Source organism: Haliaeetus leucocephalus, unplaced genomic scaffold (genome assembly GCF_000737465.1).
Source record: "Haliaeetus leucocephalus isolate CR32 unplaced genomic scaffold, Haliaeetus_leucocephalus-4.0 Scaffold2, whole genome shotgun sequence".
Lineage (NCBI taxonomy): Eukaryota > Metazoa > Chordata > Aves > Accipitriformes > Accipitridae > Haliaeetus > Haliaeetus leucocephalus.
This window is the reverse complement of record NW_010972438.1, coordinates 14125053-14139261: the sequence shown is the minus strand read 5'-3', so window position 1 is coordinate 14139261 and position 14209 is coordinate 14125053. Positions and strand designations below refer to the sequence as shown.

At 47.7% G+C, this 14209-nt stretch overlaps 1 protein-coding gene across 2 annotated transcripts in view; it reads left to right on the top strand.

The window, feature by feature from the left end:
• Window positions 1-1173: 1173 nt before the first annotated feature.
• The window catches only part of NCKIPSD (NCK interacting protein with SH3 domain), a 52307-nt gene continuing 39271 nt past the window's right edge, over window positions 1174-14209 (top strand). For both annotated transcript variants that reach the window (XM_010572115.1, XM_010572106.1), the window contains exon 1: window positions 1174-1236. The gene's annotated coding sequence lies outside the window, so the exon portion shown is untranslated. The remainder of the gene's footprint in view (window positions 1237-14209) is intronic.

The window sequence follows — 14209 nt, the reverse complement described above, 5'->3', positions numbered from 1 at the left end:
TCCTGCTAAAGACCGGCCCCGGTCCGGTTTGTGCTGGGGCGGGCGGTGCGGGAGCAGTCGGGTGGTGTGGAGCAACCCAGCGCACTGACTGGGCTGGCTGCGGTCCCGGCTCTGGCGCTTCTGGGAGCCGCTGGCCTCGGTTGGGAGGAGCGGGGTGCGCGGTTCTTGCGGATGCGGTTACCCGCTGCGGTGGACTTCAGCGCGCAGGAACCTTTTGGAATATCGTGTTCCTGCCAGGGGTGAGAATCGTGAGTTTAAAGGGAGGCAGGAGACGTTTTCTGTGGGTGTCACGTTTGGAGATTGAGGTCCAGAGAGCACCAGCTCTGCGGGTCAGGGACAAAATGAAAGCTCAGCAGCTTCATCCGGAGGAGGTGGGCTAGGTGAGGGTCCCCTGGGTGCTGACTCGTGGGTTAGGAGCTGAGGGGCTGGAGGGCTGGCTTCACTCCTGCAGAATGGGAGAGGAAGACAGAAAAATGCCTAGATGATGCCCTGGGGAGATGATGAGGGGGATCCTCCTCCCAGGAGCGTACCTGATTACTAGATAACCCTGGAATCTCCCAACTAGCAGCCCCAGTTGGTGTAAGTAAGCAGCGCTTATGTGGTCATCTCCGTGCTAGCTGTTCAGCCACGAGGGTTTCCATTTGCATGGCACCTGGCACCCAGAGGGCAGCGAGGGGGTGGTTGTCCTTCTTCCACCAACACACTGTGACACCAATAGCAGACCTGTACTGTCTTGGGGGCCGGGAGAAGCCATGGCAGCTGCCTGCACCTGTGATGACAATAATTACAGCCAAGTCAGTGATACTGGTAATTACAGAAAGTCCAGGCTGGCTGCTGCAGCCCTAACTGGGATCTGAGGAGGGAGGGCACCTTGGGCAGCTGCAGGTGTGAGCCCTGTGCCTGCATGGGTGTCACAAGGAGGAGGTTGCTTCTGGCTTGTACATTGCAGGGGTCTGTTTAGTGGAGGCTTCTGAGGGACAACATGGCTTCTGAAATTAAAATAGGCCTTTCATATAAGGCTAATTCATGGGGTTTTTATACTTCTGGGCCTCAGGGGATAGCTGTGGGAACTGCATGCTGAAAACTCTTTGCATCAGTGAATGGGTAACTGCACGTGAATGGTACAAATGGTCCTTTTAATGTCTGGCTGAAAATGGTGACAAACCCCTTTATTTCAGTGTGCTGCTGACACTCCTTCAGATGCCATTGAATTTCTGATTAGCGGTAATTCAGCCTGTAAGTAAGTGTGGGTGTGTGCTTCGCAGAACACTTCAGTGAGATGAGCATTACCTGGGGAGTGTGTATGTGTGTTAGGGCAATGCTGGGTCTCTCTGCTGGCTGCTTGGATCAGGAGCCGTCCCAGCTGCAAGGCTGGGGCTTGTCTGCAGCCTGGCAGAATGGCCTGACAGGAGGGGACATCTTGTGTATCAATAAGCCCTTAAGCTATTTACAGGAGCTATTTAGTTACGGAGCAAAGACCTTATTAAACTACTAGATTTTAAAACTCCACAGTGGCGTTGCTCCAGGCTGCTGCTTATGAGTTTCCCTCTGCAGTCCCCTGCTTCGTTTGCTTGTGTGGCATGACGTCTTCTCGCTGCTGTGGGTGCGGGAGCCTTCTCCCAGGCTGTCTTCTGGAGCAGCCTTCCTGCATCTCCCCACCTCGCTCGTGCCAGTTTCAAAATCTTACAGGAAAAGCATTTCTTTGCGGACTTTACGTTCATTTCTCAAGGTTATATTTTGCTACAGCCTTGAGATAGCTTGCATCCTCCTAGGCTGACTCCTGACAGTCCATTAATAATGCACTAATGTTTAAGCAGCATTGCTGGTGACTTTGTGAGTGCCCTCCTCTAGTTCAAATGTAACTTTCGCAAATGCCCTTAGACCTGGTAGCAGGAAACAGAAGAGCCTTCCCTGCATCCGCTCATCTTTTTTTGGCCATTAAGTTTCCGGCACCAGAACTTGCCTGGTGATGCATGAGGCTGCAGGATCTAATTTGCTGCTCTGCAGTTGCAGTGATGCTCTGTGTCCATGACTTTCTTTCCGCTGTTGCATCCTGCCAGCTCTGAAGAGCTGATCTGAAGTCAGAACCCCCTTTTATTCATGGGAGAAAGCATCTGCTTGCTGAAAGCTTGCTTGAGACTGCTGAATGTCTGGGATGAGAGTGCAAACAATTTGTCACCCAGTTTTGATTTAATAAAGGCACTGAGACTAATTAGTGACAGCGATTTGGGAGGCAATTAATGCTGCCCCAATCACAACAGAGAAAAACCACAGCTAATGATTAGTGTTAAGTGTGCTTAGCAGGGAGAGAGAGTGGCCAACAGGAGTCACCATTGTAAAAGTAAGCCTTCGGCTTTTTTTAGCAGTGCAGTCAGGTTCCAGGTGAGCGATACATTGCACAACAGTCACAGCCAACAGCAGCAAATCTCCTGAAAGCCTCTCGCAGCAGGCTGCTGAGGGGATGCTCATGGGAGAGGCTTGGACTGCTGTCGCTGCTACTGTCTGCTGTTAGGAGCATCGGCTTTCTTCTGAGCTTCTCTCGATTTTGGTTTTTTTTGCTCAGCTTTCAAAGATACAGGAGATTCATGCCTTGGCTTCTCTAGAGAAAAAAATAATTCCCATTTATTATTTAGAGTTTATTCTTGGCTGATGTCTTCTCATTGCAAATGCGGCAGAATTTTGTACTGAAATCCTTGTGGATCAGTGTTGCTATTAAAAGAGGGTTAGTTGTAGCGAGGAAGAAAAAACCAACAAACCCGTCTTAGAAACGTATAATGCCTCTAAGAAACAAGTTAGAGCCAAGCCAGGGCATCAGAAGGTGCAAATAATGTGCAGTTAATTTGGGTCAGTTAGAAACGCCCAACTTCAGCTGATATTGCTGCTGACTGTACTCTTCCGTAGTTCCCTTTTAGCTCTGTTCTGAGTTATTAAGAGTCATTTCAAATCAAGTGCCATTCTGGGGATAGGTACTGAAGCCATCAAGCAGTGGCAGGGAAGGATTGGGCTGCATGCTGCTGAACGGGGGCAGGTTGTGAACCGCAAGCAGAGTGAGCTTCTTGCCAAAATGCCACCTCACACAGCTGAACCCGGGCCCTGCACACCCACGGTGGAGACCTCGAGCAGTGACGAGCAACAAGCAAAGCCGTAACGAACTCGGGGGCTGACAGGTGCTGCTGCTGAGACAAGTGAAAATGTGTCCCCAGCACTGTGCTGGCTGGTAGCCGTACATAGGATAATGCTAATATCTAATGCCAGGCAAATATCGCTGCAGCGAAGCTGTCAGCATGAGTGCTGTGGCTTCTGACTGAATGGAAAGGTGCCCGTCGGCATGAGCTTGGTCTTTTGTCTCCAGCTGTGTGCTGATCCTTAAGTGACGTATGAGTGGCAGAAAAACGTGGAGGTTAAATTGGAGCTTGGAGTGTCCTCTGGAGTCAGTCACTGCAGAAGACAGGCCTTTCAAGGCTTTATATGGAGCAGTAAAATGTTCAATTGAGAAGGCTTCCTTAGGAGCAGGAGGTTCACTTGGTGTCAGGAAGGGACAAATGCCGAGTCTAGCAAATAATAAAGGTCCTTCCTTTGGGTTAAATAGCCCATATGTTGCTATTGTTATGAGGGGACATGTAATTTTGTAACAGGATCTGGAGTTATCCCAGGTTTGGCTGAAGGCTTCAGACTGTACCACAGCAGCACAAGGAGCGCAAAGCGAGCTGCTGTCCTTGAGGATGCCAAGCTATGGGTGACACTTGGCCTGCTAGGAAGGCTTATTTGCTCTGCTCCTGGTAGGGCAGGGAGCAGGGCAGGGGCTGGCCCCAGTGGTCTGCTGCTGGCCGTGGGACCTGCGTACAGGTGTACACTGTGCTCCAGCTCTTGTCTTCACCAGGTACCATGACTGGCCTTGCCTCGTCTCTTGTCTGCGCTGACCCAGGCTGTGTTCCACATCAATGGAATTGTCAATATTACACGCCGAGGAGGGGAATGGCAGCTGTAAAATGCTGTATTGCTACATGTCAGGGGTGCAAAAATAAGTGCTAAGTTGCAGGGGGATGTTTCTTGGTGAAGTGGGAATGGTTTAGCATGGTGGCTGCTGCAAATCAGCTGCTCAACTGTATTAAGCTGTTAGGAAATAGCTTTGAAATTACTATTAATAGCCTTTTCAAAATTACTTGAAATTTGTTTACAATGTGGCGTTAGATTCTCTGCTCAGCTGAGGCCTTCTCTGGTCAGTCACACTTTCATGTTGTACCTCTGGAGAAGCGAGAAGGGGGCTGTCTGGCTGTGAAGGTGCGTATGCCGATGGCCAAGAAGCTTTGGACTGTCTGGTGAGAAAATGGACCCAGCTGAGCGTATAACAAGTGTTTTAAGGATGCCTTGGATTGCTATTTGCCATTTCTTTTTCTACAAGAATAAACAGGCATGTGATAAAAATAAGAGACTGCTTTGTGCAGCCTAGCAACAAGTTAAAATTCTCCTGCAGCATGAGCAAGTGCACAGTGGCATAGTACAGGTGGTCCTCGCCAAGCAAGCACAGGAGTGGTGTTTCACCTCCCAAGCTGCAAAAACAAGAGTGGTTTCTGCGAAGGAGTGAATTTTGAGCTCTCTCTGCTTGCAGGAAACCCCTTCGTCCTGGTTCGCGTTGTAGCATTGACATGGGTTCAGGATTGGAAGTGCATTGTGCAGAGCGAGGTAGCGTAGGAGCTGCCTTTCCTTGCAGGCAGGGGCATGCCCCATTCTCAATTAATTCAGTTCACTGGCTTGCTGGAAAACTCTTTGTTTCTAATCTGGTTGCTTTTCTGCCAGGATAGCAAATGCATTGGTTCAGTGATGGAGCAGCATGTGCTGAGCCGGTGCGGGTTTAGGACCGCTGGGGAAGCAGTGAGCTGTGGTAGCTCAGGTACTGTCAAACCTTTCACGCTAGCATGGAGACGATGATGGTTTTGGAGCACGGAGTTGGCTTTATGGTGTCAATCAAATGATCGGATGTTCTGATAGCAAATCCCCAGTCACTGGAAACTGAGCTTTGGCAGTTGTGCTTTGCTGTAAGAGTTTCTCCCTCTATCTACATAAAAATCCAGCTTTAAACTTGCTGCTCCTGACCCCGGCAGAGTTCCTCTCGTTGCTCCTGACCAGAAGATGATGATTGTGCAGACTGTTGTACAGACTATCTCCTGCACTGGAACCTGCATCGTTATTTGTCATCTGCTGCAGATTTGACGGAGCTTTCAATGGGTGTGAGAGCTTAATCGCAATACTCGCACAGATCCTGAATAAGCACTTAGGCTAAAAATAAAGTTTTATTTTGGAGAATAAGCAGCTGGTAGCGCTTTGCAGCTGAGGCTGCATTTCTTGACACATGCAAGAAACTGGAAGAATGAAGCATTTTTCTCTGGGCTGTCGCAATAACAGAGATGCTATCGTGTCAGAGCTGCTAATGCTTTGAGATCAAGTTTTATTCTTGAGACTAAATTACACAGTCAGGGGAATTATAACCGTTTCTAATGACTGTAGCTAAAGACTTGAAATTTTAGCCAGAAGTTCTGCAATCTTTCCCAGTTCAGAATGATTAAAGCAGAAATACGCTAACGATCTTTAGCCTCTATTTTTGCTTGGCTGTGAAGACATGTTCTTCTTGCTTTTACACTGATTAAAAATAATTAGGCTTTTTGATATCGGCTATAATTTGCCTTTGTGACCTGGATGCCCATGTATGAGTAGCATTGGCAGTCTGGGCTTATACCTCTGCACAGTGGCTGAGCATGGGTGGGGTGGCAGGGTGGATGCATGCATGGTCGCGCTGGGTTAGCTTTGGGCTGGAAATGTTAAGCCTGTTTCAGGGTTGAACAACATGAAGGCTGTCTTGGTCAGAAGTGAGCAAGCAGTAGGGAGATGTCCGAGAGCCCACATCTGCTCTTGAGCGATGTGGCTGTGGCTCTGTTCACCTTGGAGGAAGGGCAAGGTGAGGGGGCAGTCTGGAAAGAAGAAATGTGCCTTTTTCTTCTAGGCCCTTGGAGAGGCACTTGCCCAGAGCTGACAGACACAGTCTGGTTTCTGGCTTCCCCACAGGTTTGCAGTGTCTGCCAGGTCATTTGCACCCCTGCTTTCTAGTGCTGGTCTTGCCATGAGCATTTCACGGTGTTGCACAAGTGATCACCTGCTGTTATCTTGCAGTTTTACTAACCAAATCTGTGATTTTTCAGGCTGCCTTCTGTATGGTTTTTGAATGCTTTTTGTCAGGAGAAGATGGCTAGACATCCTTTCCTGGTTTACATCTGGAAGATGATCAACTTCTCGTTGCAAAGGGAAGAGCTGCCAGTTTTGAACTAGGAGCATCTATTCAAAATAGCTGGCGAGGTTCTGATGCTGGAGGACGGCAAACGTAGACACCCTTCTTCTCACCCCATTTGCAGGAAAAAGTCTTTAGTAATGACTGAATTGCATATATTTATTGAGCAAGGCGCTTAACATATAGGAGTCTGGATTCTGTTCAGATCTGCCACCACCTCCCTATGGGACTCCATGCAAGTGGCTTTCTTCACTAGACCTTGCTCCCCTGCCCGTAAGTGGGGCAAGAGGCCCCACAGGAGGGTTGTGGCTCAACTGAATTTCTCATTAACATTGAAATTTAGCTGGTGCCAACTTAAGCTGATCAACACTGCTGTCAGCCCATGGGAAAGTTGTTGTTGACTGCCCAGCAGCGTAGGTATGTCTCTAAAATAACAGTGCTAACATCAAGTCAAGCTGATGGATGTGCTACATGACAGGTCTGCTGAAAGGTGTCCCACCTTCAGCCGTCACTGTCTTTTGAAAGGTGTCCCACCTTCAGCTGTCACTGTGTTTTGATGCTTCAGAAGATCAGTCTTATGCTTTCTGTGCCTTGAGCGGGGCACCAACAGCTCAGCCTTGGCTGCCCTTTCTGAGCTGAAAGGGATTGGCAGATGTCTTTGAACATGAAGTTTGAAGGTATCTGGGCTTGCCGAGCCGCATTGCTTGTGTTTGTGCACATCTTCTCATGATCCCACTCTTGTGTTTCCTTCCAGGATTTCCAGCATCCCATCAGGTGAACTCTTAGTAGAAAAAAACCTAGAGGTCTTTTGAGGTGGTTGCTAGGAGAGCTCTGGTTCTGGAACAGAAGCAGCTGCCTCTTTTTCTTCCCTTACTTGTATAGCTTAGATGTACATAAAAACAGAATTTTTAAGAGCATCCCAGCTTCACGCCCTCATGAAGGATTTAAACTTTGTCATTCCCAGCCAGGATTATGTATTCAGCATATGAGCTGTCAGTCTGGGCCTTAGAAAAAGGATAAATTCCAGAAGGGGTTTATAAGGAGGGAAGTACAAGCAGCCTTAGCCTGCAACTATAGCATTAGATAGTCCGCAAGAAAATTAGACTTCACAGATGCTGACATCCTATGTGGCCAATGCTATAGACAAAATTTTAGATGCCACAGGTTCTAATAGAGCTCTGTGTGCAGATATTTTTATATTAAAATGTGCGTGCATTGCATTTCTTCCAGAGAGAAAACCTTAAATTGAGGCTTTCTTCTTGGCCATGGCAGTAACAGTTGGCTCAATTTATTTCACTAAAGAGGCGCATTTGTGTGCAGACTTGCAAGGGCTGTGAGGACTGGAAGTGTTTGCTGTTGGACCAGGAGATCAGCCCCGGATCACAGGCTCTTGCAGATCTGCCCCGTTTTTCATGTCTGATCTCTTTCTGATGGCACGCCAAGGAGGACGGGGCAGGGCTGCCTGTGCCACTTGCTGCCTGCACCGGACAGTGTTTGGTGGTGAGTAAACATGGTGGAGGCTGCTGCAGTGCCACTGGGGAGAGATGCTGGTCCAGCTGGGCTGGTGATACGCTGCTGCTCAGGCTTGCTGTTGCTGCCTTTGCTGAGTCTGTGTGTGCAGGCTGCTGTGCTAATGGGTGCTAACTTCTGATGGGGAAGGAAGTCCCGTTTTGAAGGCTGGCCTGGTGAGTGGAGATGACACAGCTGTGTCACAAGGCCCAGGAGAAATGATTGAACTCGATGCTGGGGCTGCTCCCGAGTGCTCCTGCTAATGGGCCACAAGAAGCAGTTTGGTCCCCGTGCTGCGGCAGAGAGAAATGGATGCCGGTGCTATTGGAGGACCCCAGTTCGTGCTTTTTCTGTGCGTTGGCATCTGAGGCTGCAAAATGCTTGTTGTATTTGGAGGAAAAATTCTCATTTGAAATGACACTCTGTTTAGGTCCACTGGAAATTCTTTCTTTGGACCCTGACCACCCTCATTGCCTCTGGTCTTGAGTTGCAGCAGGAATTGTCGTGGGTCCCAGTCCTGCTTCTGGAGGAGCATCGCTTTGCTTCCCCAGCCAGTGTCTCACAAATAAAGTTTTGACCTTTACAGGGGGGACTTGTCAAGCCTAATTTGTCTTGATTTTTATCACATGGCAAAACCTTCGACTTTAAAAAAAGGGATTTGAAGCTTGTCATGTGAGAAGTGGAACAGAGGACACAATTCATGACTGCATCTGTTTCTCTCCGCTCCCCTTCACACCCCATCACTTTCTTGCCGCGGGGATGTTGAGCACTACTCTGGACAAAGCTCCATTGATGCTAACAGAGAAATAGAGTTGCCCTGAAGACAAGACCCGCCACCTTGCAGCAGGAGAGGAGGGTTAGCTTCATTTCAGTTCTTCTGTGTTCACACCCTGCCATGGAGAGCTCACTTGGCAGACCTGTTTGCTTCCCTTGAAGGGAACAAAGCACTAATACTTGTTCCCTTTTAGCATAAGGCTTAAGCAAGAAGGGGAAGTAAAATTTTGGCATTGTGGCTTTTTAGAGTGAGCTGGGAAGTTCATGGGATTTTTTTTCCTGGTTATTTGTTTGCCTGTTGATGTTGTTTAGAAGAAGTTGTCACTCCCTTCCTCCTTGGAAGCTGCTTACTTCCTGATTACTGAGTTGTGAAGCCCCTGTCCTTCCTCCTGTCTGTCTGGTACAGCTAAATGGGCAGCATCACCCAGCCGTGAGTGTAGCAAGCCAATTCCTCCGACTCAGATCGCCTTTCATGCTAGCGAGATGTGCCATTGGATACGTGTCTGTCTTTGCTGTCATGCTGATGGGGTCCCATCTACACTGCTTCATCCCTCTTTCCTGCTCAGGCTGGGGTGGTGTGCCTGAGAGTGGTCTGCAAGATGTTGATTTTTGTGCCTGTAATCTGGAAACGCCACCACAGGCTGATACTTTAGTTTGTTCAGCTGCTCAAGAGGTTTAATTAAAAAAAAAAAAAAAAATCAAGCTGTCAGAGTAAGCATGCTAGATAATTCCAGGCTGTGGTTCATTTCTTGCTAAATCACTGGTTCCAAGTTCAGATTAGATCTCTTCTAAGTAATAGCTATTAATTATTTCTTGTTTTTTTCCAGTACAAGTGGGAACAGTGCCTTGTAGTATGGAAACCTGAGAGCAGGCCCTAGCTCCAAAACTTCTATTGTATTGAATAAAAACAAAGGGATGAGGGAGAAGATGCAGCAAGAGCTGCAAAAATAGTCACCCACAAGGAGGGGGGAATCACCTGGAAGCTGGGATGATGTCTTGATGAAAAGGTCTTGAATGCCTGTCCATGGGGTTTGTGCCTGGGGTGATACCTCCACAGCTGCTAATGTGGTTGGGGTGTCATCTCCAACTGTTCCTGCCTCCTCCTTGAGCTTGCTGGCCAGGAGGCTGAGCTCAGCCTCTGAGTTGCATCCTCCTCTGGAGATGGGAAGAAGGCCTTGATGGACCACACAGGTGACTTTCAGCCACTTGCATGTGGAAGGTGGAAATGGTGGTGGGCAGGTTTTCAGCATGGATGGCTCTTCATCAGTTGAATTCAGTGCGGTGTCTGTGTGCTGTGATGGTTGTACAGAGTACCGTGGCAGCTCCTGTAAAAAACAGATGGCTGTCTAAAAAGATGAAGTTGAAGCTCTCCACCAAGCAGACAAACACAAACCTCTGTGGCCTCTCAGTCTGATATGGTGACAGTTCCTTTTTGGGTAAACTCGGTGAATTCTGTGGTATTCCAGGCTGCTTGAAGATACCCTTTTGCCCTCTCCTCCGAAGGAATGGATGTGTGTTTGCAGGTGAATGGAGGGAGCACCGTGGTCTGCACATCGAGTGTACCATGTCCAGATCATAAATCATACCCAAGTGACACACCAGAAGGCAGGTCCACAGTCCCTTTCCCTCTGTGCCTGGGCTTGGCTGTCCCTGAGGAATGTTTGGGGAGAAGCTCAAGTATCAAGGAAGCCCGTGTTTTTCAGCATGTAAAAAGAATAATTGCATGAAAACCCAGTACCTCAAGTAAGAATGATGATCATAAAAATTCATTACCTGCTTAATGCAGAAGCTTAGGGATTTCCCTGAGCCTGGCCAAATCAAAGTGTTTGTAGCTGAAGACTTTTTCCATTTGACATCAAAAAAACAATGTCCCTTGAAGTGCTGGGTTCTAAGTAATAAAGTTTTTGTCTGCCCCAGAATTGCTTTTATTGACTTTAACTAAAGGGGATGCGTTTTTCAGTTTGTTTTTTGAATTGATTTCATGTGTCTGTCTTCCATTAGCTTGATGACAAGAGATAGCAGCAGCATTGAAATAATTGTGCAGTTATTATCAAGGGGCCTGTACAATATAATTCTTTACATCAGGGGTGGAAAGAAACCCCTCCAGCATCCAGTTTTGCGAAGCATCATTTTGTCTGTGGTCTCGGGCTCCCTTAGAAGCATTGCCCAGTGATACAGGCTGGCACCTGAGACTTTACATGCATGAACACATGTGAACTGGCTGTATTTTTAAGCTCTCTTTTAGAAGCTTAAGATCTCAAAATGATATTGAGCTGTGGTCACTTTAAAAGCTTTTAAAGACTATTAATATACTAATAATGGCTGAGCAAAAAAGTTCTCCCAACAAAACCACTATTGGCAATGTTTGGTCTCATGTGACTCTTCAGATGTGGAGGACCACCCAAACCTCTCATAGCTGGGCTGTGGGAAGTTATGAGTGGCAAAGAGTGATCAGCCTTGAACTGGAGGAGTTTAGATGGGGGGGGGGGGGGTGGTGGGAAGAAAGGGGGAGGGGGAGAGACAGCATGCGCTTGGGTTGTGCAAACCACAGGGCTTGAGAGTTACTGTAGCCCTTTGCTTGCTCTCAGGCAGCTTCCACCGCCTTCTCTGCCCTGTGGTGGCCTTGTGCACTGGAGAGGTCCTGCTCCGGACCTCCACCATGGAGGGGCCACCAGCTGGGTTGGATGGAGGTGAGCTGAGTCCTGGCCGCCTCCCTTCCTGCAGGATTTGCCCCATCGGAGATGGGCTGGAAAGATTTCCTGAAATACAGCAATTTGCTCTCGCTGATGCCACTGAGTGAGGTGGATGCTGACACAAGTGAATGTGGCATGTGAAGAGGTGGATGCAAGAAATCAATGCTGTAATAAGGCACATGAGCTGGGTGAAAGTTTTGCGCATGAGAAGTGAACAGTTCAATAAATGCAGGTTTTTTTGTTCACTGCCTTGGGAAGTGAGGAAAACAGGATTATGGCTGTTCTGCTGTCTGTAGCACAATGTCCTAAGAAGACATTCCCATCCTGTTCCCATTTCTTCGTGTTTGCTGGGGAGCCTGTGCCACTTTAAGCTGCAAAAGGAGATGGGATTATAACTTGCAGCTAAAGCAGTAGGCTATTTTTTCCCTGCAGATAGTGTGGGACACTAATGAATTGCTCTTCTTCCGTGACTCACCTCTTATTTCCTTATAGGTGAAATGTCAGCAAATCCAGTTGAACCTTTAATCTTTTTTTAAGGTAAAAAAGCCCACTAAACAAATCCCAGAATATGTTCTTGGACTGAATCTGGAGATAACAGCAAGTTAGCCTCATTCCTCTGATAAACACAGCTAAACTTGCAATTCTCAAGGTACTTTTGTAGGTCAATGGAAACTGTCAGTCTGTCTAAGTTTTGCAGCACAGAAAAATCATGTGCTGTCCACTCCCACTGTCTGCCAGTCAAAAAGCAACTCAGGAGGCTGCAGGGTCTTTAGTTCACAATTTTCTGGGGTTTGTTTTGGCTTGTGCTCTGTCTTTAGGATCATGCATATAACAGCTGTAGTTGTAAGACACTGCTGTAGATCTCAGTGGTATCTTCATTTATTTTGGGGTATGAGTTAGCATTAGCTTTATCATTGAACCAATAAAGCTCAATTGTGTTGACTTCCTGGGTTTGGTGAGTGTCTGGGTGCTGATTGCTTCAGCAGAAACATCCACTTTATCAGGAATAAATGTGTGCTTGCAGGAGCAGCTCCCAGCTAACAAGCATGTTGGCATGCTTGGGTATTTTGTCTATGGCCAATTAGCATGATCTACCTCTTGACAGCTTAGCCTGTGTGGAGTATTTCAACCCTTCTGATACCCCCTCTCGTGCTGCCCTGCACCTGCACCCTCAACAATCTTTAAATGGCTTTGCTATAATTAGCTGGCGCACCTAACTTCATGTAATTTTTGTGTATAGCACTAATAAGCCTAAAGCATGAATAGCATCCCCTGTTTGGTAGTGCTACTCTGAATTTGTCGAAATATATAGCTACCAAAATCTATGGTAGTGGATCAAGGGAGATGCCTGTTTTCTTTCAGAAGGAGGTGTTCCTTCTTGCCTTAGCCTTACAATGGCCTACCTGAAAGCAAATGAGCATTTGAGGGTCGTCTTGTACTGGGAGCCCAGCTGTCATACTTCTTGTTTAAATCCCTTAATGAGTATTTTGTACCCAGGTTAAAGTCATGAAGGCTGCTGGCAGCCAGAGGGAGGCTGCTGGGACTGGACATGCTGTTCTACTTGGGTGGAAGACTTGTTTGGGATTCCCATGTTGGGAAGTACCTGCCCAGTACAGGGAAGCTGTGTTTCTTCCGCACCAGTGGGAGCTGGTCTGTACAGCCTGAAAACATCGGGGAGGAGGTGGCTGGGCACCCTGGGGTTTCCGAGTACTGATATTTCAGATACCTGTGCCTGTGACCCGGGGGGGACTGTGGACAGAAGAGGAATTGCTAGCGAGATCTATATTATGGGAACATTATATAGAAATGAGTTTTTTTGGGGGCGCCTACTTTACAGAAACTTTGTAAGTATGCTTGCTCTCTTGGGTCCCTGGCCTGAAACACCATTAGCAGGAGAAATCCTCAAGGATCTTGGTCTACCTGATTGATGTGCTTGGGAGTCGTGTGAAGGGATGATGGTAAAAGGACTGTTTGTAAGTGATCCCTCCACCTTGGAATGAGCTTTGCTCTGTGGAAATGTGGAGCTGCTCTCTTTGATCAGAGAGACAGCATAAACCCAGCCTTTCTGGTTGCTGTTACTCTGCAGTTGCTTGGAGCAATTCTACTCCTGGTAACAAATACTCAGGTTTTTCCATATGGTGGTTTGGGGGTCATTTTATTTTGGAGTAAGTTGCAGATATGGCTTGATCACATCACTTTGATAAGCTACGTTTTGGGTAGGATGCGCAAGTAACTTGAAGACAAATGCCCATTACAGAGGGAGGTGCTGGGTTTTCTGTATGAGTTAATGTGGTTTCTGGTCCTGCCCTGCTGGCTTTCTTTTTATTTTGGGGTGTGCAGGGGGAGCTGCATCCCCTCATGGCAGAAGAGGCAGTGTTTATTCGGCATGCAGAGTACAGGACACAGGAAAATTATTTTCTAGCCAGACTGTTAACTGATCCTGCAGTCAGCAAGCTGCCTTTGATCCTTCCGACTGGAATCATCTTTGGGGAGAACTTTTCAAGGCCTCTCTCAGGTTTGCTCATGGTAATGCAAGGCAGGTTTTCATCTTCGAAGTGACAGCTTTGCAGGAAGGACCACGGGCTGCACCAGGCCTGGCAGCTCTGATCCCGGTGCTGCTAAAAAGATCCTGGGGATTTGTGTCTAGTTTACAATTTTGTGCAATTTACATCTGTCCAGGAATAAAACTAGCTGATGACTTTCCTGTGTTTGCCCTGTGAGGATGGAAACTCTTTTTCCCTCATTAGCGGCTTTAATAAAGTACATATGGCTGTTCATACAACAGATACCAGAAAGCTGCGCTTGTTCCCTTTGTGGCAGACTCGAATCGTTCATGCCCAAGCCCACAGGTTCTGCGCTTCCTTGGATGGTGACCTGTCCACCCTCCTTGCCCCTTCTCCTTCCTGCCCTGCCGGCGTTCCTAGGTTGTATGCCTATGCCAGCTGCCAGGTCT